This window comes from Calypte anna, chromosome 4A (genome assembly GCF_003957555.1).
Source record: "Calypte anna isolate BGI_N300 chromosome 4A, bCalAnn1_v1.p, whole genome shotgun sequence".
Taxonomy (NCBI): Eukaryota; Metazoa; Chordata; class Aves; order Apodiformes; family Trochilidae; genus Calypte; species Calypte anna.
The window spans coordinates 21,802,800-21,826,989 of NC_044248.1; the positions used below are offsets into that span (position 1 = coordinate 21,802,800).

The 24,190-nt window shown below is 40.8% G+C and overlaps 1 protein-coding gene across 7 annotated transcripts in view; it reads left to right on the plus strand.

Annotated features, from left to right (window-relative positions):
• The first annotated feature begins 21,102 nt into the window (after nucleotides 1-21,102).
• FAT1 (FAT atypical cadherin 1) overlaps nucleotides 21,103-24,190 on the plus strand; it is a 105,874-nt gene continuing 102,786 nt past the window's right edge. For 3 of the 7 annotated variants that reach the window (XM_030450336.1, XM_030450330.1, XM_030450335.1), the window contains exon 1: nucleotides 23,035-23,149. The gene's annotated coding sequence lies outside the window, so the exon portion shown is untranslated. Of the gene's footprint in view, nucleotides 21,203-22,452; nucleotides 22,623-22,726; nucleotides 22,751-23,034; nucleotides 23,150-23,390; nucleotides 23,485-24,190 lie in introns of those variants that run through there. The other 4 variants (XM_030450331.1, XM_030450332.1, XM_030450334.1 and 1 more) reach the window with 4 other exon arrangements.

The following is a 24,190-nucleotide window of genomic DNA, read 5'->3' on the forward strand; positions in this document are numbered from 1 at the left end:
CAAAGTGGACGGAATTTAACTGCTGGGAGTGGCCTAAATACCCTCTGTGGGACAACAGCTGGGGCTTGCCAGTGGGGTGAGCTGCTCCAGTGGCCTTGATGTCTCAGGGGACAGGCGAGGAGAGGGAGAGGGAGAGGGAGAGGGAGAGGGAGAGGAGAGGAGAGGAGAGGAGAGGAGAGGAGAGGAGAGGGGAGAGGAGAGGAGAGGAGAGGAGAGGAGAGGAGAGAGAGGAGAGGAGAGGAGAGGAGAGGAGAGGAGAGGAGAGGAGAGGAGAGGAGAGGAGAGGAGAGGAGAGGAGAGGAGAGGAGAGGAGAGGAGAGGAGAGGAGAGGAGAGGAGAGGAGAGAGGAGAGGAGAGGGGAGAGGAGAGGAGAGGAGAGGAGAGGAGAGGAGAGAGAGGAGAGGAGAGGAGAGGAGAGGAGAGGAGAGGAGAGGAGAGGAGAGGAGAGGAGAGGAGAGGAGAGGAGAGGAGAGGAGAGGAGAGGAGAGGAGAGGAGAGGAGAGGAGAGGAGAGGAGAGGAGAGGAGAGGAGAGGAGAGAGGAGAAAGGAGAGGAGAAAGGAGAGGAGAGGAGAGGAAACAGCTTATATGTTCCGGTACAGCTTATTATAAATTAAAAAAAAGAGGAAAAGAAAAAGAAAATAATAGAAGGAAGATGAAACATCTTAATATATTGTTCTATTACTTTATTATTAAAATTAAAAAAAAAAAAAAGAACAAAAAAAAAAGGGAAGATAAATAACATATGTTCTAATACATTATTATTAAAATTTTTTAAAAAGATAAAAGAAATTAAAAATGGAAAAGATGAAACAGCTTAAAATATTGTTCTATAACATTATTATTAAAATTTAAAAAGGAGGAAAAAAAAAGAAGAGATAGCTTAAGGTATTGCTCTATTGCATTAGTGATATAAAATTAAATATAAAAGAAAAGATTTTTAAAAAGAAACACTTAAGAAAGAATAGAAAAAAATTAAATTAAAGAATTAAAAGACAAGAAAGAAATGAAACAGAAGAAGAAAAGGAAAAAATACAGAAAAGAAGAGCACGGGGAGAAGAATAGGAAGAAGAAAGAAGAAGAAAGAAGAAACATCTTAATATATTGTTCTATTCTTTAAAATTGTAGAATTGTCTCAAGTAAATCCTAATACTGAAGTGAAAATTGTTGCCCTCCTCTAGTTATTTCATTGACTTCCTGAAGAAACAAAATCAGAAACAGTGAATAAATGACAAAGCCCTGGGAACACCCTTGTTTCTGATATTCATCAAATGGTTCTACTTTGCAGCAGTCATATCATTTTTCTGCCACTTTGACTTGGATGAAAAAATGTGGTGTGCTTTGCACTGTATTCTACATGTACACCTCCCCCCACCCCCTCCCCCCCAGAAATCTGGCTACATATATAATCTTGATTAGATGTTAATAAGCTTTAAAGCAAAAGATGTTGGTACAAGAAGTTTAATCTCTTCTTATGTCTTAAGAAGGACAATCAGGGCTAAATTTCAAAAATACATTTTAAAAGCCATGTAATACAGCAAGATATGGCAGAAACAGTAATTTTTACCAACAAATTGAACAGGTATACAACTAAATGCAATTCAGTATATTTCGACTAATAGCCATATATTTAAACAGTGTATGAACAAATCCAAATATTTTGTAAGAAGCCCAGTTATAATTGCATTTGATCTTGCACAAAAGTAAAAATCATGCATAAGTCAATCAGACTTCCTTCACCTATGATAATACAGTGGTTTGTGACCAGGTACTAAGAAATGAATGACTAAAACAAATTTATTGAAAGCCAGAGAACCTTTTTAACAAAACATCCAACTGATTTTTAACCACGTTTTAATGACTCTTAACCAGTGATGAAAGGTCTACAACTGTAGATTGCATCTACATTCATCCAATACCATCTTGCTTAGAGATCCCTACTCAGTGCCAACTGCATTAGCTCCAAACCTGGAAGCTGTGTAGCTCCATTGGTGTGATACTCTCAAGTCACCACAGAGGCTGCAGGGCAGCCCTGGGAAAGTCCAGGCTGGACTCCTGGAGTCAGCAGCAGCCAGGAGCTGGAGGCAGGAACACACAGATATGGGCTGGCATGGATCAGGACCACAGGCAGAGGAAGGGATGGAATCCTCCCAGGATGCTGAAGCAAACAGGGACAGGCGAAGAAAGGGAAGCAGGAAGAGAAGGAAAAGGGGTTTGACCCTTGTGATCCCTCAAATTTATACTGAGTATGACGTGTATGGGATGGAATACTCTGTTTGGTCAATTTTTTACATCTATCTTTGTCCATTCCTCCCGAAAGGAGGGCTGCAGGTGGGACCTCTTTACTCCTTCCAGACAGCAAAATGTTCCTCAGAGCTGAGCAGTGTCCTTGGTTCTGCACACCAGTCTCTAGCAGTAGCTATAAACATCCAGTGTTATCAGTCCCAGAAGCAGACACTGACTGAGACACTTGCTGTTAATTTCAGCAAGTTCAGCTACTTACAAGAGACTTGGCTGAAAGCAAAAGTACAAGACAGAAAATTGCCTTTATCTTGGCCCAAACCAGGACATTCCTGTAAATAGGTGAAGACAAGGAGGCCAAATATGGAGCTGCATTCTCTCAAATTCCCTTTCTGATAACTTGGAGCAAACCTATAGAGGTCCCTCAGGTAGCATCTTAATCTGGCTATGCACAGTGCTGTTTGCATGGAGACATCTTTGATACAGCATGGCACAATGCGTTGTTTTGCTTCTGTGTTGCTCAATAATCAGTCCAAACTGCTGCAATTGTACTCCTTATTCCTAGGTACCTGGCATGGATCTGTAGCCTGAAAACCACCAACATAAGCAATATGCTTTTTGCAAGCCTGCTTGGTCAGTCTCCTCATATTACTCACAGTAGTCACTTAGGTCACATGGTGGTTTTTTGTTGTCTTGCTGGATGTCTCAGATTTTTTTAAACAGGAGGATAATAAAAATGACAGGCAGTAAGTAAAAGCAAATGCTGTTTAATCTATCAGCTATTTTGGGAGTGAAAATCAGGTACATTCTAACTAATTTACATTTTGAAGACAGTAAGTTACATGGATTTCAATTTCACCTTTCTGCCTGAAGACAAAGAACACTGTCTAGTCTTTGGAAAATGTTTATTTCTATTTAAGATTAACCTATAGATAGAAAGTCTGCAGAATTTACTATTTGCCAACAGAAGCATGACTAACATTCGTTTTTCCCCTAAGAAATCCTATACTTGGTAGACTCATGTTCTCAAGATACTGCAAAGCCTGTCCTGTCAGTGACACTCTTCACCCTTAAATATCTTCCTTCTAATTAACAACTGAATGCAGGCAGGTTTTGCTGCTTTCAATTATATGAAGTTAGCAATTCAACGGCTATATGCACATTAATTTACTTTAAACATTATGGAATTTGCCTACCCAGTTTCGATGGATATATTCACAGAGCTATGTTGAAGCTCCATACACATTCCATATATTCTTGCCTGGTGAAAAAATAGTTGCACATGCATGTGATTGCCTCTTTGGATCTCTTTCAAAGCCTTCTTTAGGAATCTGAATACGCCCTTCTGTGGGAAAAGCTGCAGAAACAAACAAAAAAAAAAAGTAATGAAAACCTCTTTAAGACTGTCCTTCCTCCCAGAAGTTTCTCAGAACTTGATTAAGGGCTTCAGATACATGGGATCGTAAAAGAACAGGAATGATCAAAGCCCCCAGTCTCAGAACATTTTGGTTTCACCTTTCACTGCACCTCCTACTTGCTGCCATTGTTGCAGAAACAGTAAAGCACAGAGAGGGGGGGGGGGAATATGCAGATCTGTGAAAGGTGTTTAAATGGGAATTCCACAGTGGAGGTAGCCTGGCACAAGGGTTATTTAAGTTGTACTATTTTTCTGCTTTGATCTCTGTTGGGAAAATACACACCTTTCACTTTCTCAGTGTCTGGCATCCCAGAGAAGTTTCAAAGTATCTGGAGCTACAAAAGATTTGAGTGATCTATATGTACATGCACATAAACACACTCAAACACACTGAGGCCATAAATCAGCAGACACAGTGATTCATTCACTGTGGAATCACACTATGCCAAATCAATGAGTTACTGCTCTGCCACCGAAGGTAAATCTCACTCATCATGGGCAATTCATGCCTATTGTGCTTGGCAGGATTCTGTCTGCAAGCAATTGAAAAAAAAAATGATTGTATATTATGCATGAATAGTATTGCAAACATAACAGCATAAAATGTGAAAGATATTTTTAAAAATTTGGTTTTGAGACATTTGGTCATTTTAGGCACAATGAAGGAAGTCAAAGCATTTGGTAGTTACATGAAAATTTTCATTAGAAAAGCAGTTTATTTTATGCTTTGTTTTATACCTAGATCAAAGAAGCTTGTGATGTGCCTCATAATTCTACGTAATATTGCAACTGTCCCCAAGGTCTTCACAGATCCCAAGGGACTTGACAGGATACATCAATTGCTGCATAGGTGTAAAGTATAACAAATGGATCTTGGTGTACCACCTATTACAAATTATAGCTCCTCATGTTTTTTTCTGATTGGTATGAGAGAATCTGGATTGGCTAAAAAATGATGCTCAGGGAAGTTCATACATGTTCTACCTGCTTATGAGCTGAATTGCTGAAAAGCCCTTGGAAGATGAGTGTTTCTCAGGCCCTGAATAGCATAAATAACTATGAGAGGTAGGACATAGGTCTTTCCTGATGCTTGAAGCATAGGTGTCTGTGCTTGTGTATTTGGAATGAATGAAGGAAAAACAAACAATTGTTCATGCACTGTTATTAATCATTTACAGTGAAGTAATTATCCCACATTTGTATAAGCTAAATCTATCAAATGTGCAATTAATTAGATGTAAGGATCAAAGCTGCTTGTTCCTTTTGATCTATTATTTTTATAATATATTTTAAATGTTTTCTCTTTTCTTTATATGCCAGCAAAGAATAATAGAATGGCATGTGATGTGAACACTGATTTTCACACTGAATTAATTCAACACATGCAGAGGTTGAAGCTAAACAAGAAATTTTGCACTAATTGATTCCTTATGTAATTTACAGAAAATTATGGTAAAGACAACATTCAGAAGGACATAGACTTATTTCTGTGGGCTTAGTGCATGGGTGAAGATCATAAAGGCTATTTAAAGGACAAACATGCTCAAAAAGAAAACTAAAATGGATATTACTGTAATCTCTGGGTTGTTTTGTGGGTTTTATTGGGTTTTATGTTTTTTGTTTGCTTGTTTGTTTTGGGGCTTTTTGTCTGTTTGGCTTGGTTTTTTTCTTTCTATAGAACTTAAAGCTCCATTGTTATCCCATCTTTTTAATATCAAGGAAAGGGCACATTAGTCCAAGTGATTCTCATTATTTGCTTGGAATTTGATTACAGAAAATTCCTTCATGGCAATTCTTGATTTGCAGGCCTAGGGATGAGTTTGGAAGGACAGATGGTTCTGGGACTATCTGATTTAAGAACATTATCTTTCTACCTTAGTTACTAACAGAAGAACATAAGAATGGCCATAATGGGTCCATCTACCCCAGTATCCTATGCTCCAGCAGTGGGCAATAGAGATGCTGAGGGAAGGGCATTAATTAAAAAGCAAACAGCTGGGCACAGAGGATTGTGATCAGCAGCATAAAGTCCAACAAGGCGAAGCACTGTGTACCCCAGGGGCTGATACTGGAGCCCATGGTGTTTAACACGTTGATTAATGACCTGGCCACTCCTCAGGTGATGAGAGGCTGAAAGCTGGAACCATTCTGCCCGGAGAAGAGATCTTACTGATTTGTATAAATATCATCTGAGAAGGAAAGAAGATGAGGGAGCCTGACTCTTCTCAGTGGTGCCCAGTGACAGGACAAAAGGCAACAGGCACTAATTAAAACACTGAAATTCCCTCTGAACATAAGAAATACTTTTATACAATGAGGATCATCAAACACTGGCACGGGGTGTCCTTAGAGATTATGGAGTCTTCACTCTTGGAGGTATTCAAAACACCAATAGACACAGTCCTGGGTAGCCTGGTAGGACTCATCAGAGGGGTTAGAGTAGATCACCACACTTCAGCCATGGAGTAACTCTGTGATTCTGGAATAGCAGGGATCCCTAGGGAAGAATGCTAATATAAGAGGCAAGCATGTAGAGATATTTCTTCTGAACACTCATCAAACACTTTATCTTGGAAATTTCTTTTCAGCCAGAAGAGGGGTTTGATATTTAACAGAACAATCATAAATTTCAAACTTTCTTATAAAATGATTCTGTCTTCTTTTTTTATCTCCTAACATTCAGTCAATGATTAAATTATAGTTAGCACTTTGGGATTAATTTCAGCCTGTCTGCAGACTCAACAAGAACCACTGAGTTATGTCAGATTAATACTTTTATTATTATCCTTGCAATCTGTAAATGTGTTTAGGACTTAACACCATTTACAGAAGTGGATAGATGAGTTCAGTGGCAACTCACCATTTGCATTAACTTTTGGAATGAGGTAAGTGCTTTACTGTGGCACTTCTGAAAGCACCTCTAAGCATTTAAATGCATATTCTGTCACACAAAATACTTTTGGACACCCAATTCCTAATATCTTAGTATGCTAGAAGGTCATGCTAGGCAATTGCACTTGCTTGTTGAGGCAGCCATGTTCAGTTGCTACGTTTGCATATTTACTTTTAGATATATCATACATATATATTTAGATATATCATACATATATCGTAAGTGGTACTTAATATTTCACTAAGTTGGTGTCAACAGCACCCAATTTACTAAACTTCTTCAGGATCTTGTAAAGTGAAGCTAAACTTTTCAGCTTGCAAGCTTGCAAGCTTTTTTTCATGCAAATGTTCTTATTTAGAGAAAGTTATCATGAAATATTTAAAATGCCATGGGGATTAATACAGAATAAGTTTTCAGTAGCCATATCTTGAGATGCCGGTCTTCAGATGGCTGATGAGAGTTGCTTTTTGCTCTCTATACTTTGTTGTTTTTTTAATGATGTCACCCTTTAAATTCTCAGCCCCCAAACCATAAACTGACAGTAAATTTTTATGGCATGATAGCACATTAAATTCCTAAATGATGGTCATACTCTTTTCAAGGCCTGAGAGTAAAAAATTGTTTTGGAGACATACACTAGATTCACTTTTACATAGAAGCTTAAGGAGTAGATGCAATCAGCAGAGTTTCTACCCTTCAGGATCATGCATAGCACTAGCAGGAACAGCTCAAGAAAGTATAACAACATGCAGTTTATTCTGATGTAGCCTCATATAAAATGAAGATTATTGTTCAGAATTCCCTGACCTATATTTGATGCCTCAGTATTTTACAACTAATAATATAAAATATGGCCTCTGGGTGCTTGAGTATCAAAAATACTCAGTGAGATTTTGACATTAAAGTAATTTTAAAATGGGACTTGGATATGTTAATAAAAGCTCTCCTTTGTGTTGTTCTTGCTCAGGTATGAAATGAATATACTAAAACCTTTTTAAACACAAAGGGTTATTATGAAAAGACACACACTGAAGTAATTAAGTAAACAATGCTTTTATGGTTATATAATGTAAGATAATAGTTACATATGGTCTTAGCACTGGATTTTGAAATAGATCAATGATATATGGCAGTTCCACACTAAAAAGAAATTATACTAGGAGGACAGATTTGCTACACTTTTTACTTTTCTTCTACAAAGTTAAGGAAGGTAAAATGCCACTAGCATCCAGTGGGATGCTACTGAACTGCATTTATTTTATCTGATTAGCCAATTAATTTAGAATTTCAGCTCTTAAAACTTGTTCTTTATGGTCAGATAAAGAGAATATCCAAAATGTGAGCTTTTGTTGTCCAGGTAACATTCTTCTGTACTACATGGTCCTCAAAAAAAGACTCAGAAGCCTTGTAACATGCTCAGAGAGTTGATTCATCTCAATTCTGGAAGCAACAAAGAGGTGTGTTTCATGGCCATGAATGTAAAATGATAAAAGACACGAGAGAGTTTGAAATAACCCAGCTGGAAATGGGCTTCTCAATAAAGTGAGGGTCTTGCTGTTCATACAAGCCACATGCAAAAAAAGTATTTTGTCAAAGCAAAATGTATCAGTGCAAAGTCAATTAAAAGAATCAAATGAAAACTGTTTACACTGAGTAAAAACCAGTAGGTGTATCCAGTCTGATCAGTTAATCCTTACCAGTAACTTCTTTTCTCACCTGGCCACTGTCACAGGGATGGCAAGGAATCATTGTCCTTATTTCCTGCATGGCCCCTAGCATAAACAAAACATTTGTGTTCTGAAATCAGTTGCAAAGCTTTTCTCACCAGCACTTTGGTGTTGTCTTCCTCTTAGTTCATCTCTCCTAAGTCATTTCTACACCCCGATGACAGAAACATGTAGGAAATAACAGAGGGACCCTTTTTTAGCACTTTAGGATAGCGGATCAATTGCAAATTCTATCCAACATGTTACTTTTATAAACATTCTCATATTGCCATCTGGAAACACACAATGCAGCACAAAATATTGAAAATTATTTCAAAGGACTGCCATCCCTTGAGATTCTTCAAGTAAGTAGGTTAAGAACGTAAATTGTTCAACTATTCAAATACCTAATAAGCATCTTGATTTATTTGGACTCACTGCCCACAATGTCAGCCTCTCCTGTAAATGTTTTCAAAATAACTAATTAAAATCCTTCAGAAAATAACCCAAAAGTTTCCTTTGTTTACAGAAATCTTGACACAGTTTACTGGCAGTGATACATAGCCCTCTCCAGCTGACCAGCAAAGTCTCACTGCTTCTGAGTAAGTACAACCTGTCACCAGTTTGTCTATTTGGCTGGTACAAACACATATTATGAAATCTTTGAAGCAGGGATTTTTTATTATGTACACAGATTCCGGTGGCAATTGCCCCTGAAAGCATTAGCAAAGAATCTAGGTTCTATTAACAGAATTATTAATATTAATAATAGCAACAACAATACACTTTAGAGTTATGTGTCATTGAGTAGAAATCATAAAATGCTATTGAACAGGAAAGGCAACAGTAACATATGTTGTGAACTTGACCCAGAAATCAAAAGCATTTCAATAAAGGGTGAAGAAATAAAATTACTATTTTTCTGTAGTTTCTGTGGAAAAAAATAAAGAAAACAAGGGCTTTTTTGAAAAACCAAACCAAACCAAAAACGAAACCAAAAAACAACCATCCCCCAAAAAATAAAAGAATCCACAACATTCCATACTTCCAATGTAAGGAGGAACATACTTATGTGTGTCTTTCTACTATCAAATCTGTTTCAGAATATATACTAACTGGCGAAAATGGTATTAAGAAGCTAAAAAACATTTATTTAATACAAAAAGGAAATGCAGATATAAATAAATTAAGGAGGTATCACTTAGACTAGACCATATTACACAGATCAGCTTGAAGAGATATTTCAAGATCTTAAACAAAGGGAAAAGGCAGTTAAACATGATCATTATCTAACTCTGCTCCTTTTTAATAATGGCCTAATTCACAACTGGAAATCTGAAAGGTGTCTCAACCGATAAATCATGAGAAATTTTTCTGGGGGTGTGTGCGATATTTCTCCTGAATTTATTTTAATCAGAAATCAGTATGGATTTTTCTACAGTTTAGGATTATGGTAAGCATTTTTTTGATCTTAAATTTTGTTTAGGGTCCAATTCTGTGACAGTTCCTTGTAGAGAAACCAGGTGCCTCGAGTTGCCAAAGAGTGGGTGTGAGTCCACCTGTGCCTGGTTAGGGCAGGCCCTAATAAAGATGGGACAATAAAGGTGGCCAATAAAGGTGGGACACACACCCACAGAGCAAGTTCACTCTGGTGCGAGGCATGGAGAGGCCAGCAGCTCGTCGAGCCTCTGGAGCAAGAAAGGCTCTTCCCACTACACTTCTACCCTGGAAGCGCTGTGTGGTGGCTGGAGTCCTGGAAGAGACCAGCAGCTCGTCGAGCTTCAGGAGCAAGAATGGCTCCTCCCGCAACAGTTCCTTATACTGAATTTTGCTTATGGAAGCTGTTTTATTCAGTGCAGTTACAAAATTTACCCTTATGTTTAGCCAAGTATCTTTTAAAAAGAGTAATTACTGTCTTTAGTAATGTGTAAATAGTATGAGAAACTAAGTCTTTGATGCACAGAGCAAATACGGAGGTATGGCAGAACAGGCTTCACTGTCCTGCTATTACCCACTTATCTGAATTTTCAGCTAAAATATTCATCTTTATACAGGACCAGATAAATTCATAGATTTCATACCGGCAGTGAGGAGGTATTGGAAGGTAACAAAATTCATTCTCCAGTGAAATGGGCCAGCTTTGAGCCAGTGACCTGGCAGTGAAAAATCCATTCTCACTCCCCTGAGCATCCATCATCTCAGATAGCCTTTTTACTCTGTAATTACTTATTTCCACAATACTCAAAAGTACCATATGATGCTTAGTAAGTTACAGGCAATTTAACTTTTATATTTGATGTATCATCAAAATGCAGAAAACTCTTTCATGGTCAGAGCTTTTATTCTTCTGTGCAGTGATCTTTGCAATTAGAACACAATTGGAAAAATACAACAGAAGAAATGCAGTACACTGTGTGTGAAGATACTCTGAGAAAATATTTCAATTCACTGAATGCAGAAGTCATTGCTGCCAAATACTAAACAAGGACAAAATCTTCATAACTCATTTTACAAATACTGCTAGTGTAATACAACCAAGTAGTGCTATGTTATAGCCACGGTAATTTCATTATGTAGAATCTTTTTTTTTTATGAACCTACCTGACTGAAAACACACATTTTCATCACAAATATGAGACTAAACAGAAGAACTAAAAAGAATCATTTTAATAGGTACTTTATTTGCACAATTAGATAGTTGCACAGTCCTTATCACTTCACAGACTATGTTCTTAATTTAACAACATATTTTGACTGTTTTGATCAAGGAGGATGAGAAGGTATATACAACAGTATACAATTTCACATTATAGTTTCTGCCCCCTGCTTGGTAGTGGGATAAGGAGACAGCCAGAATATTTCAAGAAGTTGAGTAAAAAACTTATCTTCTGCCAGCTCAAGCAGTCACTTACGGAATGCAAACTTACTCCATTCCTGTGAAATTAGTCAGTCTTTTTTAGCCTGCATTTTACTTTCATTTTGCAACGGATTATGAAAGAGTTATGGCAGTGTCTTTGAGAGATAGAATCACTTAATTGCTTTTGATTCCCTGACATATCTCTGTCCTGGCAGGAAAGTACAGGTGATAAATTCTTGCAATTATTTTATCTGGTTTTCTTCGGATGATAAATAAAAAACGTTAGTGTAAAAATATTTCTAGCTCAACACATCCTTTCTTCAGAATCTTTTCATTTGAATGGTGTCTTGATAATATCAAATATAAAAAAGGGATTGATGGGCTTTTCAGTAGAGAAAAAAAGTAGTTTAAAAATAATCTGTATTCACTGAATTTGTGGGAAGAAAGTTTCAAAACCAGGACCTCCTGAAACAGAAAGGCCTCTTACTTATACTGAGGAAGGACTGGATAAAATAATCTGCTAATCTTGGAAGATTTTCAGCAGGAGTTCAAATGAATGTTCAATAGAGTGCCCCATTCCTGAACACTTACTGTAGAAACATTAATAGAAGAGAAAACTGAGCAGAGAGAAAAGTCAATAACTTGAGAGCAGAGAAGGAGCTATGACCAAACCAGCCTTCCATCATGTACTGAGATCATGATTCCTATTACAGTCAGGTAGGTAGTAGGTACTCAGAAGAGTTGTGAGAGAAACAGTATTAGCAGCAATGTCCTTAAAACCTGTTAAAAAGGGAAAGAAATAGAAAATAAAAATTAAATATCAACCAACGACATGCAAGGTTAGGTAGGATTTTTCTTCAAAATTGTTTCATTTGATCCAGTGCCTTGTAAATGCCAAATGGAAATTTTAAAGCAACCTTTTTCCTTATTTTTCTCTCTTAGTAGGTTGCTCTTGGTTAATTGAAATAAATTTTCATGTGGGTATTAACCCATCAGTTTGTGTTGGATAAAATACATGTTGAAGTATTCTTTGTTCCAGTTTTGGGCCAGAACTGTGATTTATTCAGAATATTGGAATGGGTCTAGTAGGGTTTTTAATACAAGAGCCTTGAAAAATGTATCTAAAATTCCATCCATAGGTCTGAAAAATTCCATGTGTGCAAGACATGCAAAAATGCATGAATCACCACAAACATTTATTACATCTGTTTTCAAGGTGCAGATAGATCTAATTACATTGACTAATTGAAAAAAAGTGCATGAAACAGGCAAAAACTGCCTGGTACAATGTTAAGTTTGAATACCTTTATTGAATGTCACCTCTGTAGCTCGCATAGTACCCTTTCTAAAAGTGAAAATATTTCTTTCTTTCTCTCTCATGCACTATATGTTGAACTCTATCCAGTCCACCTCACCAATCTACTTTCTTCTTTCCACTATCCATATCTTGGCAGATATGTCTTTCTATTTGCTGAGCTGAAGCAAGTTTTTCTGAAGTTAAAGAAACTGGTTAGGAGTTGAGCATAGGTGGCATGCAATCTTTACTACACAGCTTCAGCTTCTGAGACAATAACTTTATAAGGATTGTCAATATTAAATAATAATACAGTAGAATTTTATTTTAAGGGTAATTCATGCCTGGAGGCATGCTCTATAACTTACTGTAGGTAAGCAATGATGTTGCAATTACAAACATAAAAGACACAATATATTTCTTGTGACTAACACGTTTATAGATTGTAATGATGTGAAAATGGGATATATTGATATTGATTCTTACATAGGTCCTATTTTGATATATGATTTTATTTTACAGACATTGACCTTTATGTGATCCCATTTATATGAGGGATTTTTTCCACACATTCAGAGTGATAAAATATTGGTCTGAATTAACATTTCTATAGCGTTCATTATTTGTCTAATTTACATAGTAATAACCCTATCTGATGTGCCATAACAGTACTAACGAAGGTATAGAGTACTAGAGATAGTATAGAGACTAGAGCTTAAATATGACATAACTTTGTTATGGAAGATGGCAGGTTATATTGATGTTGAACATTCTCTGAGGCTTTTAATGATTTAGCTTTTTAAAGCACACAATTTTGGAAAAAAAAAAAAAAAAGACACGGTAAAGAAGGCAGCAACCATTTTCTCTATGTTTATAATGAAAGAGAAGCTAGGGTGTATTAAATTTTGAAAGAGGAAGATAAAAACCAGATTGTCAAATCCTACTTGGTAATACAGATTATGTGGGAGAATGAGAACAATTAGATAAGTTTTATGCTGAACATATACATTTATCCTTTTATTTGGAAATTTTGTTTTGGTAACAGAACTCCATTGCCCATATCAAAAAAGAAATGCTACAGCTCTATATGAGGGATTGCAATAGAAACCCAAATGAGTTACAGTGGATAGAAAGGTCTTTTCTTACACTGAGCTTCCAAAAGTGATAGTAAAGTATGTTCCAATGCAGGAAAAGTAGACTTTATTAACTTTCAAAGTAGAAATGGGAAAAAATCATGGTGAATAGGTAAGACAGAGAAAAAAATAGAGTTCATAAAAAATTCTTTCCCTTCCCACTGTGTCCTTGCAGGAGACTTTGTTGTTTTACATCCTGGACTCACATCAGCTAGATGAGTAACATTTTGAGAACTACAGAACTGTCTCCTAGTACTCATGAAGCCACTTTTTTTCCCATCATCCCTGTTTACAGCTGTATATTGGCTCTCTGTTCCATCCAGCAAACTCTCCTTAAACCATAGACTCTCATTTCCTTGCTATGACACTGTGCTGGAACTTGGCAACTGAAAGGAAAGAGGACTTCTTGTCATGTTGAACAACTTCTGGTTTTTCTTCAGATATTGAGGCTCTTGCAAGATCTAGTAGGCAGTCACTGAATTCAGATTCTTTTCATTGATTTAAATTGGATTTTGCCTAATAGTATAGAGAACACCATTGATTACAGGGCCTTTTCACATATGCATTCCTGGATCAGGCAATTCAATATACAGTAGCTAAGACATCATGTGGGATGTGAATGTCTATTCATGAGACTCCTCTCTCCCATTGGATGAAATAATATTGCCAAATACATGCACTCCAAAAACCTGGAATACACAAAGCTGAATCAAAAATCCTTCCTAATACTAGTAAATTGGGATAAAAACATCAGCAGAGACCAGGAATCTTCATCTTGATGAAATCTAAAGGCTCCAAGCCAACAGTAAAAGTGGATGCAATACTCGATACACACAGGAGACTAAACCTGAATGACTCCCACAGCATACAGGCAAGCACTGAATTCTCAGTTCTTTATCCTTAAAAACCCTCAATTTAGCTGCAAGTCTAGATTAATTGCAGCAGAAGGATACAGTACTCCATAGAACTGAATAAAAGATTGAGCCTTAGTGATGATGGAAAAAATCTTCCTTTCTATCAGATTCTCAAAATTCCAAAGTCATCCAAGTTTTTAACTATTTGGATTTGCAAATCCTAAACCAAACCATAACCTAAGACTAATTAAAGCTGAAGGAGTAAGTGATACCTCTTAAAGAAACATGAAGCTTGTGACTTTGTAGATGTCAGCTCAATTAAAATCTCTTTGAGTCCTACAGTACACTGAAGTCAATTGGGTTCTAGACTTTTATGCTATGTATTATTATAAGATTTATAAGCTGTAAGACTAAGCCTCATCTTATTAAAAAGACTGATGACCACAATAAAAGGGGGATAATGACAATAAATACCTATGTCTTTTCTTCTTTATGACCTGAAGAATTTTGAAGACATTCAGAGTATTAAATTCCAATGTTAATCATTTTAGACTAAATTAAAACTGGGTTACCAATCCATGAACACCAGGCAAACCAGTGGTTTATGCAAAGATCAGCCTTATTCTTTATGTTTATGGCTCTCTACTTTCCTCTACAGTTCTTCAAACCCCAATTCTAGCTTTAGGACAAATTTTAGAACCAGCCGCACAGGTACATTAGTGTAAAATAGAACATACTACTTTACCTCCGTTCCTTCTTTTCCTTCATTCAGCTCCACATAAAATTGATGTCACCTGAGCTTTTAAAAGTTTAATTTTGTGAAGTCACGCCAGCTCAAGGATGAACTGAATTTGGATAACTAATTCCAACTACTCAAAACCAAGGAAGTTTGGTTCCCGATTTATAGAATCATAGAATCACAGAATAATTTGGTTTGGAAGGGAACTCTAAAAGTCATTTAGTCCATCCCCCCTGCAGAATGCAGGGACATCATCAACTAGATCAGGTTTCTCAGAGTCTTGTTAAGCTTCACCTTGAATATCTCTAGGGATGAGGCCTCAATTACCTCCCTGGGCAACCTGTTCCATTTTTCCACTACTCTCATGGTAAAGAACTTTTTCCTGACATCCAATCTAGGCCTACTTTTCTCTAATACAAAACCATAGCCCTTTGTCACATCACTACAGGCCCATATTTTAGCACTAATGTACATTAACATTATTAGGACTCCAACTTTTTGAGTTTTGAAAAGCCCTAAGCTTCCAATTGATAAACTTAAAGCTAAAGTTTTAAGACCCAGCAGAGAGCAGATTTCTTTCACCTTTTTATGCTACATGGTGCCTAAGCCATGTTTGCTCTGGACTGGTGAGCCTGGGAATTCTCTTGCTAACAGTGTTCAACCTGTCCTTCACAAAAACAAAATACCAGCCTACCCAGATCAGCTCAAAAAAAAAAAAAACAAAAAGAAAAAAAGGAAAAAAGCTTAACCACCCTTATAGCCTAGCTCTTTCCTGATCTTTTCAACCACTTTAATTGTCCTTTAATTATTTAAACCTAAATTCAAGAGTTCCTCATGTCATGAGCATGAGACTGTGAAATTAGGCCTTTCTGCCTTCAGCTCTGTGGATCTGAACTCAATAGTGCAGTCCAAAGCACCACTCAGTAGGAAGATAACAACAGGTAATGGAAGAACAGACTTATCTTGTCTTAATGAGCCAGACAAGGCAAAAATCCCTGCAGAACTCCATACTGCCATCATTCCATTGTAGGAAAAACCGAATGTTTCATTTTTGTTTGGGATGCACTAGTACAAACCATTACCCTAATAATCCAAACCTTTAATCAAAATACCAGTACTGTCCATAACAGGGCAGCTGATTCTATTCCAATTTGCCAGTATGGCATACAATAGGATAAAAACCAAACTTACCTAAAGTGATGGGGTTTTATTATTTACTATGCAAATTTAAAGTAATCTATTTGACTAGCCCTTAACCTGTTATTGTTTGGTGAAGAAAAATGTGATGTGGAAAACTGTCTAGTTTCAGAAGTGAAGCTAAAATGCTTCTCAAAAGTTGGTGTACACAGAGGTAATCTGTAAGATCAAAATGTAAAAATGAGGCTGTCTAGCTCACGTCTATTTAAAGAACGTATTTCTCAATCCTGCTGCTTGAAAAAAAAAACCCCAAAAAACCAACCCTTTTCCTGATAAACTCTTTCTGACAGATTAAAGGCTCAAAAAATAGCTATTCAAATATCTGGGTGTCCTCTCCCCATTAGTACCTGAAGAAATACTTGCACCTAGAAAAATCTAGTATCTTTTCTTTTTTTTCTTCTTCTTCTTCTATGGAATTACCCCAGGTTTTCTTTACTTTTGCATACGTGTTTATTTAACACATATCCACAAATAGCTCCAGCTCATAAGTCTAATGATTGAGTCACCCCAGTAAACTCCTCTCGAGGTTCACAGGGCACAAAATGGGTTGTCAAGTAGCTGAAATTGTTCAGCACTTCATTATACTTATGCTGATATATGACAATTATTTTGACATTGCTGCCATGAAAAGCCCTGTGAAAGGGTACCTAATCAAATAGTCAGTGATATTATACACAAAAAGAATTCTCTAGGGTAAAAGAAAGTCAATAAAAATAATTAAACTGCAAGAAGTTAAATATTCTTGGTCAAATTATGTCAGCTAAAGACATGCATGCAAAAACAATCCTAAAGATTTTCAGGAGTTTAGCAAAAGTTTGATTTAGGAAGAAAAATGCCAGCATCTCTAAATGTCTATCTCATGCAAACTGCCTCCTTTTCCCCTCTCAGTAGTGATCGGAGGGGCAGAAGTGCACAGTTGTGGCTCAACCAGGTTTGCAGAGAGTAGGCAAGAACAGCCAGAAAGGCAGAATTGTTTTTTACTCCTCAAGACTGCATTTAAAATAAAATAAAATAGAGTGGTAAAGGAGTATACATCCTTGACAGCAGGCCAGGGAGAGGAGGATTACCAAATATTTGGGAATTGTCTTGTTTTCTTTTGCTTTCCAAAAGCTACAATTTAGTTGCTGAGGAATTCTTCCTGAAGTGTTGTCCTGAGACACCCAGGCACCTTAGTGTCCTGAGACACCAAGGCCAGATGAGGAACAGAAGAATGGACAGAGCAGAATTTCTGCTACTCAGCTTCCTTCCTCTCTGTGTAAAGGCAATCCAGATAGGGTCAGCTTTTGTGATAATTTTTGTACTGAAGAGAATTTTATTCTTTCTGTAAAGCCAAAGTGAGCTCAATTCATATTTAACTGACAGAGAATTTTCTTGAAACTACACCTGACCCCATTATTGAGAAGATGTGTTTGCCCTCTGCCACAGAGACTCAATGTTTACGGGCCCTTGATTGCCCCTGAGTCACAGGCTGCTATTGTGTTCAGAAGTGCTTTTTTTGAAGCTGCACTTGGTGTAGCAGTTGCAAGTGGTTTGCCTTGTAGAGACCAAGCCATAATTATTCTCATCTTTGTCATCTGAGCCAGTGTAATTCAAAGTGCTGATTTTGATCTTTCAATCTTCATGCAGTTGAAGTCCCAACAATTTGAAATTAACTTCTCTTTTGCAAAATGGAAGCGGAGAGATCAATCCAAAGGAATTAAGATACTATTCTCCATGTGCATACCTGGGACTGGTAGCAAGAAAATTTCTCTGGAGGACACCTGACCTTGGTATTTACTTCCAATTTATTGACTTACCCAGTTGATCTATCAGCTCATGTTTGTTAAATATATAGCAAACAAAAGCAGAGACCTGAAAGGCTAGATTTTGAGGTAGACTAGTGAGACGAGTATTAGTACTATAATGCCAGGGAGATGATGATAATCATGTGAGAATGTAATTTCTGATTGTCTTATTATTTTGTTACAAGAGTACTCTGACATAATTATTGCTTGCTGGCAGTCTGACAACAGATTTCTATTTCAGTTTTGGGCAAATAATTCCAAAGTTGAATCTTTCATGTTTCTTAAAAGAAAACAGCCTAACCTATATTTTTTTTTTACACCTGAGCTAAAACTTGTTTCAGTTTGGGTAGCTTTATGAGATCAATGATACCTTAGCAGATGACAAGGAGCACTGAACACACATTCCTACCCTGGTTATAAGACTGGAAAGTTTTCAGAGAAGTGTGTGATGCCCTAGACACTAAAGTGTGATTTCAAATATTCTCTTCTGCACCTTTCCTATGGGTTAGCAAAAAGTAAGAGAACAGAATAATTTTCTTTAGGATAACATATCAAAAAGATACTCTGGTTAGATTAATCTTTAAATGTAACAGTCAAGAGTAATTATAACAGCTTTATTGACTCTATTTCCAAGAACAAAAGTCAAAGAGCAGATAAAACATGAAATAAAACTGAATATTCAATAACTATCAGAGTGACTTTGTCAATATTATTCATGATGTTAGAAACCTGGTTTAGAAGGTAAAATGATATATATATCAAGAAGACTTATGAATACACTTGCCTAGACATCTTGGCTCCAACACTTTATCTGAAGCGCCAAGCACCATTACCCACCACTGGAGAGTGATGGCACAGCCTTTTATTCTTCATCTAAAAGTACTTACTGTCAGCACAGCATGTGTATCGAAGGAAATACAAATCAGAAGCCCCTATTTTTTTATTATCTTTACCACCTATTTTTGTAAGATGTTACTGTCCCACTTATAAGAGGTTATGGCAATTAACCACTGTAGTTCTCCAGGCACTAGGAATTAAAGTTTAGACAAAAGTTTAAGCAATCTGCTGCTATGGCCTTTCATTACTTAGCTCAAAAATCAACCACAATATGGCTGTGAATCAGTAAGGCAGCAAATTTCATACTCCAAAACTATGAAATATTTGCAACTACAGAGTGGAAATGTGATCTGCATTTGTCTCTAGCCATCAGCCTTTAAAATGTTCCCCTTTTAGCTCTTTTCTGGAATACTGTTTCCAGTGCAGTTTACTTTATGAAGAAGCATTTTTCACAGAAGGAAAGATCATTTGGCCAGTAGCATTTGGATAAGGACTTACTATAATTCCATTTAGGGTCTTCAAAAAGCAGCTCTGAGATGCTCAGGAAATCAATCAGCTGTGTCTGTTCTGGAAATCTACAAGGCCAGAGAATTTTGACATTAAACTTTCCAGACAAGTTCATTCAAAGAGATCATTCCCAGGCTGAATGCACTATTTGGAAATGTGCTTAGTATTTATATACTGCAGTTTGTATCTGCTCATCCTAACACAGAATGTACTGCACTCTCACTTAGCTGATAGATTTTAGTGCATCTTACAGGAAATAATAATCCAATGCCTTTAAAATGTGACTTCTGGAGGAAGGCCATGACTTCAAGGTCCTTTATGCTAAATGGTTTCATAAAGGAATATTTTAGCTTCTAACAAGCTCAGAGTGCTTTGCAAGAGTAGTGTTACACTATATCTCTCATGCAGATAAATTTTCAAGCACTTTCTGTAATTTCCCAAAATTTTATAAACCCCACCATCCAGGCCCTCCTCGGGCCCCTGCTCTCAAACTGATCCTTTTCACTTAGCAGTGCCACCTCTCCTGAACTTTGTCAAGGAGCAGTAATTGGTTAGGGCTTACTTTGAATGAGGGAGAACCCCAGTATTAATACGCCTTGCTAGATTATGATTTATTATTTTAGCAAAGGAGCTGTCATTTTACTTTTTCTATTTTGGGGGGGTAATGGGAACTCTTTGCTGTGCCTTGAGAAATAGAACTCTTCTGAAGAAAAGAAAAATGGAAAGAAAAAAAAAAGAGGGAGATAAAAAGAAAAAAGGAAAAAAAGAAAGAGAAGAAAAATTAGCGGAAAAAAATTTAAAAGGAGAGACAAGACCCACTCTAGTCATACAGTGGGTGAGGGAGAGTGTGTGATTACCGTGCTCAGCCCACTTGGAGCCACCCGGTTATTTGGGCGGCACCCGCAGCCGTGCGGCGCGGGCAGCGGCGTCCCGCTAAGCCGAGCGGCGCGGCAGTAGAGCCGGCGGGGCCCTTCCGCGGCGACAGCCGTGGAGAGTGGCGGCGGAAGGGGGCCGGGGGCGGCAGGGTGGTGTGCGGGGTCCCTCTCCCCTGCTCGCCTCACCTTCGGGAAGGCAGCCGTGGCCCAGGTGCGCGGCAGCGGCCCCGCGCGGAGCGTTGGGAACTGGTGCTGCCGCGCTCCGCTGCAGCGGTGGAGAGAGGGAAGGGGTGGTACTACAGGGAGCATGGGCTGAGAGGGACGGAGTGCGAAAGACGACTTAGAGAGTAAGAGAGAGAGAGTGGAGAGAAAGGGAGGGAGGAGGAGGGAGGCGGGAGAAGGAAGGAGGGAGGGAGGAAGGGAGGGAATCGGTGATCAGGCGCAGCCTCCCCACTCTCACTCCGCGGCTGCAACTCCTCAACTCTGCCCGTTCTTTGCCTGGACATGTCTTAAAAAGTTGGATCTGTCCCTCCCTTTCGTCTTTTTTTTTTTTTTTTTTTTTTCTTTTTTCTTTTCTTTCCCCCCCCCTTTTGTCTTCTCCCCTTTACCCGTCTTTTTTTAGTTCCCACCCTCGTTCAAGTTTAGAGCAGCGGATGGGTCGGAGCCGACATGCCGTGCTGTGGCGATGGGGACGGGGACCGCGCTGATCTCCGGAGCCGCGGCGGAGTTCACGCTCTAGAGGTGTGTGGGCACCGGGGAATCGCTCGCTTCTCCTCAAAAGAACAAAAAAGAAAGGAGGGGAGGAAGCGTGCGGAGATGAACTGAGCTGGAGTGGACTTTGGGAGAAGAGCTCTGAGTCCAGCTGGTCTGGTGAGTTCTTTGCTTTATTAGTTTATTGTCAGCAAGGTGCTTAGATAGGTGATTCCCGTGGGAGCTTTTGTGCTCAGGTTTGTTGTGTTATTGAAAAATACTCTTTTTCGCTTCAACCCGTAGTTTATCACTGTGATATACGTATGTTTCGGGATATATCTCTGTATATCTAAATCTGCATGCCTGCTTTACCCAAACCCGTGTGCACGGGGGGCTGAGGGCACCCCCAGGTATATCGCCACCATCACAGACAAGAACAGTGCGCCAGTTTCCCGACTCAACACCCTGTAAACTGGAGCCGGGTTAGGCGCCGCTGGCTACCGGCCCCGCTCTGCCCTGCTCGGCCGAAGGCGGCCGGGCTGGCTGCCTGCGGGTTGCTGCCGGACCGCCGTGCGCTGTGGCGCGGCGCCCCCTGCCCGCTCGCTGCGGAACTGCGTTCCCGCCGCTGCTGCGGGGCAAACGGTGCCCGGGTCGGGGGCTGCCGGGGCGGCCCCCAGAGAGGCACGGGCTCTGGTCGGCGGAGCTCTGCGGGATGGTGGAGCGGGCAGCCGGAGCTGTCTGAAGGGGTCGGGTTCTTCTGTAGCTGTCGCCCCGGGCGCTCGAGGCTTTGATTACAGGAGGGCCCCCTGCGCAGCTGGCTTTATTTATTTATGTGGCTAATAAAAGACTTGGTGGGGCTAATGCGCGGTAAATGCGCCCCCGCCGGCTTCTCTCGCCCGCAGCCCGGCTTCGGCGTGAGCCCGCTGGGTCGGGATTCCCCAGGCAAACGCCTGATCGTTATTAAACGTAATTACTTATTAATGAGCGGGGAATCCTCGGAGGACTATTTCGGAGTATTAATCTTTAACGTTGGGCTGGCTAGCAGACATTCCTTCAGCATGACGCCCGCAGGGCGCTTCCCCTCCTGTGGTCGGGTCCGGGGACCCACCTTCTCGGGCCATGGGTTGGGTGGGTCGTCGTCGCTGCTGCGCTCCCACAGCTGTCCTCGGTCCCGCACAGGCTCCCCCGCCACTGCTTTTCCCGGCGCCGAGGTACGGCGCTGACTCCTTAAAACGGTGGCGAGGGGCCGCAGCAGCCGTCAGTTGCTTTTGGCCTCTGCTTGGGAAACCTCCATCCGTGCAGTAGTTACAGCAGCTGCTCGCCCAGCGCCAATCCCGCCCGCACAGCGCGGGGGCGGCTGTCCGGCGACCCGTCCCTCCTCCCCTTCCCCCTGGCCCCCCTCCCCGCCCCACGGGCTGCCCGGGGAAAAAGGGAGCGGCCGCCGAGGCGCTGTGATCGCCGCAGGGCGATTCTCACCGCTACCGGCGTGAGTGGGGACCGTAGATGTTGTCGCGGCTACACGGTGCTCCCCGGACAGAAGAGCTCCGCCATCGAGGACCCCCTATCCCCCTGGGTTCTGCCGGTCTCCCTTGCCATCCCCGTAAGCAGCTTTCTGAAGTTTTCTGAGTAGCGTCTCCGAGGGACGACTTCGCCACACGCGAAGCTGGCTGCGTCCCCAGCCAGGCACCCGGTTCCCTGCCGCCCCGGAGCAGGGCAGGCGCAGCGGAGGTGAGGGGTTCCTCCCCACCGGCCGCGCTGGCATCTCTGCGCGACGCCGGGCCACCGGGAGGAGTAGCTTATGCTGGGATTCGCCCTTCCCCCTCTCCCCCCTCTGCGCATTTCGCCCGTCCCCGGCGAGGCAGGGCCCTCTGAGCTGGGAGGCGGGCCGGGGTGCGGGCACCGCCGCCTCCTCTCCCGCGGCCGCGGAGCGCCGCAGAAACGAGTTCCGGAGGGGCGGCTGTTTGGAGCCGCGGAGGAATACAGAGACAGGGGGCGCTACGGCCAGAGGGGCACCCGCGAGGAGTGCTGACGGTCCGGGAAGAAAGGGGGAGCGGCGCGGCAGGCGGGCAGCATGCGGGGCTGGTCCCGGTCCGCGCCCCTGCCCCGCAGGCACTGAGCCGCCGAGAGGTGAGGTGTGGCTGGGCCGGGCCGGAGAGTTGGAAGAAGTTTTTGAGGTAGTGGGGAGGGGGCAGGCGGCGGGGGCCCCCTCGGGAAGTTGCGGCTCTGAGGCGAGGCCGCCCCGAGGCGCCGGGCGAGCGGCTGCCTCGTGTTGCCGGTGCCTGGCGCAGGGGCTGCGAAACGGCGCCGGTCCCCTCCCCCCTGTCCCCCGCCGGGCCGGGCGTCGCGATCCCTCCCGCTCTGCGACTCCCCCCCCCGTGCCCTGCTGGGGGAGGTGGCGGTGGTGCTGGAGCCGCGGTCGCGGTCCCCGGAGAGCCGGCAGCGGTCTGGCGGCAGGTTGCCTGGTAAGTTGCGTCGAGGAGAAGGGGTGGCGGTGATATTTGCCCTGCAGGCAAGGTGTCTTCGGATGCCTCTGATGGGCCATTGCGAACTTAATTCCCTGGTAAGCCGGCAGGGGCGATTCGCGGCGAGCACGTACTTCGGTGTGACTTACTTTCTTTGTTTGCACTATTAACACCGCGTCCCTCCTTGCGTTCCTCGCCGCATTCCTCCGAAAGATGAAGAGCCGGGTCCGCAAAGACGAGGCTCTCGGGGAGATCCCGGGTGAACGCATCAGGCGGCTTCAGCTTCTTTTTTCTCTCCGCGTTACGGTAGTTGAAAGAAAGCAAAGCTTTGTTTGAAAGGTGAGCTTTTGAATCTCGTGGTGTCAGTGAGTGAGGCTAATATACCCACCATGTAAACTTTTTTTTTTTCTTCAAAACGTACCAATACATTAAAAAATTCTGCTTTCTAACAGAGTTTTCCTATGCCTTAAACTACTTGAATGCAGGTTGTTCCTAGGCAGTTGCATAGGAACTTTTATCTACTTTCTTTCACTACTTCTACCATCTTTCTGTAAAATAAAAGAATTCTGTGTGATAGATGTGTATTTCGTATTTATTTTTCTAAATACGTGGAAATACTTAGTTATTTAGTAAAATTATTTACCGATGAGAAATAATAAATTTTTAAGGGTTTGTTTTGTTCTTCTTGAAATCCTAAAATCTCACT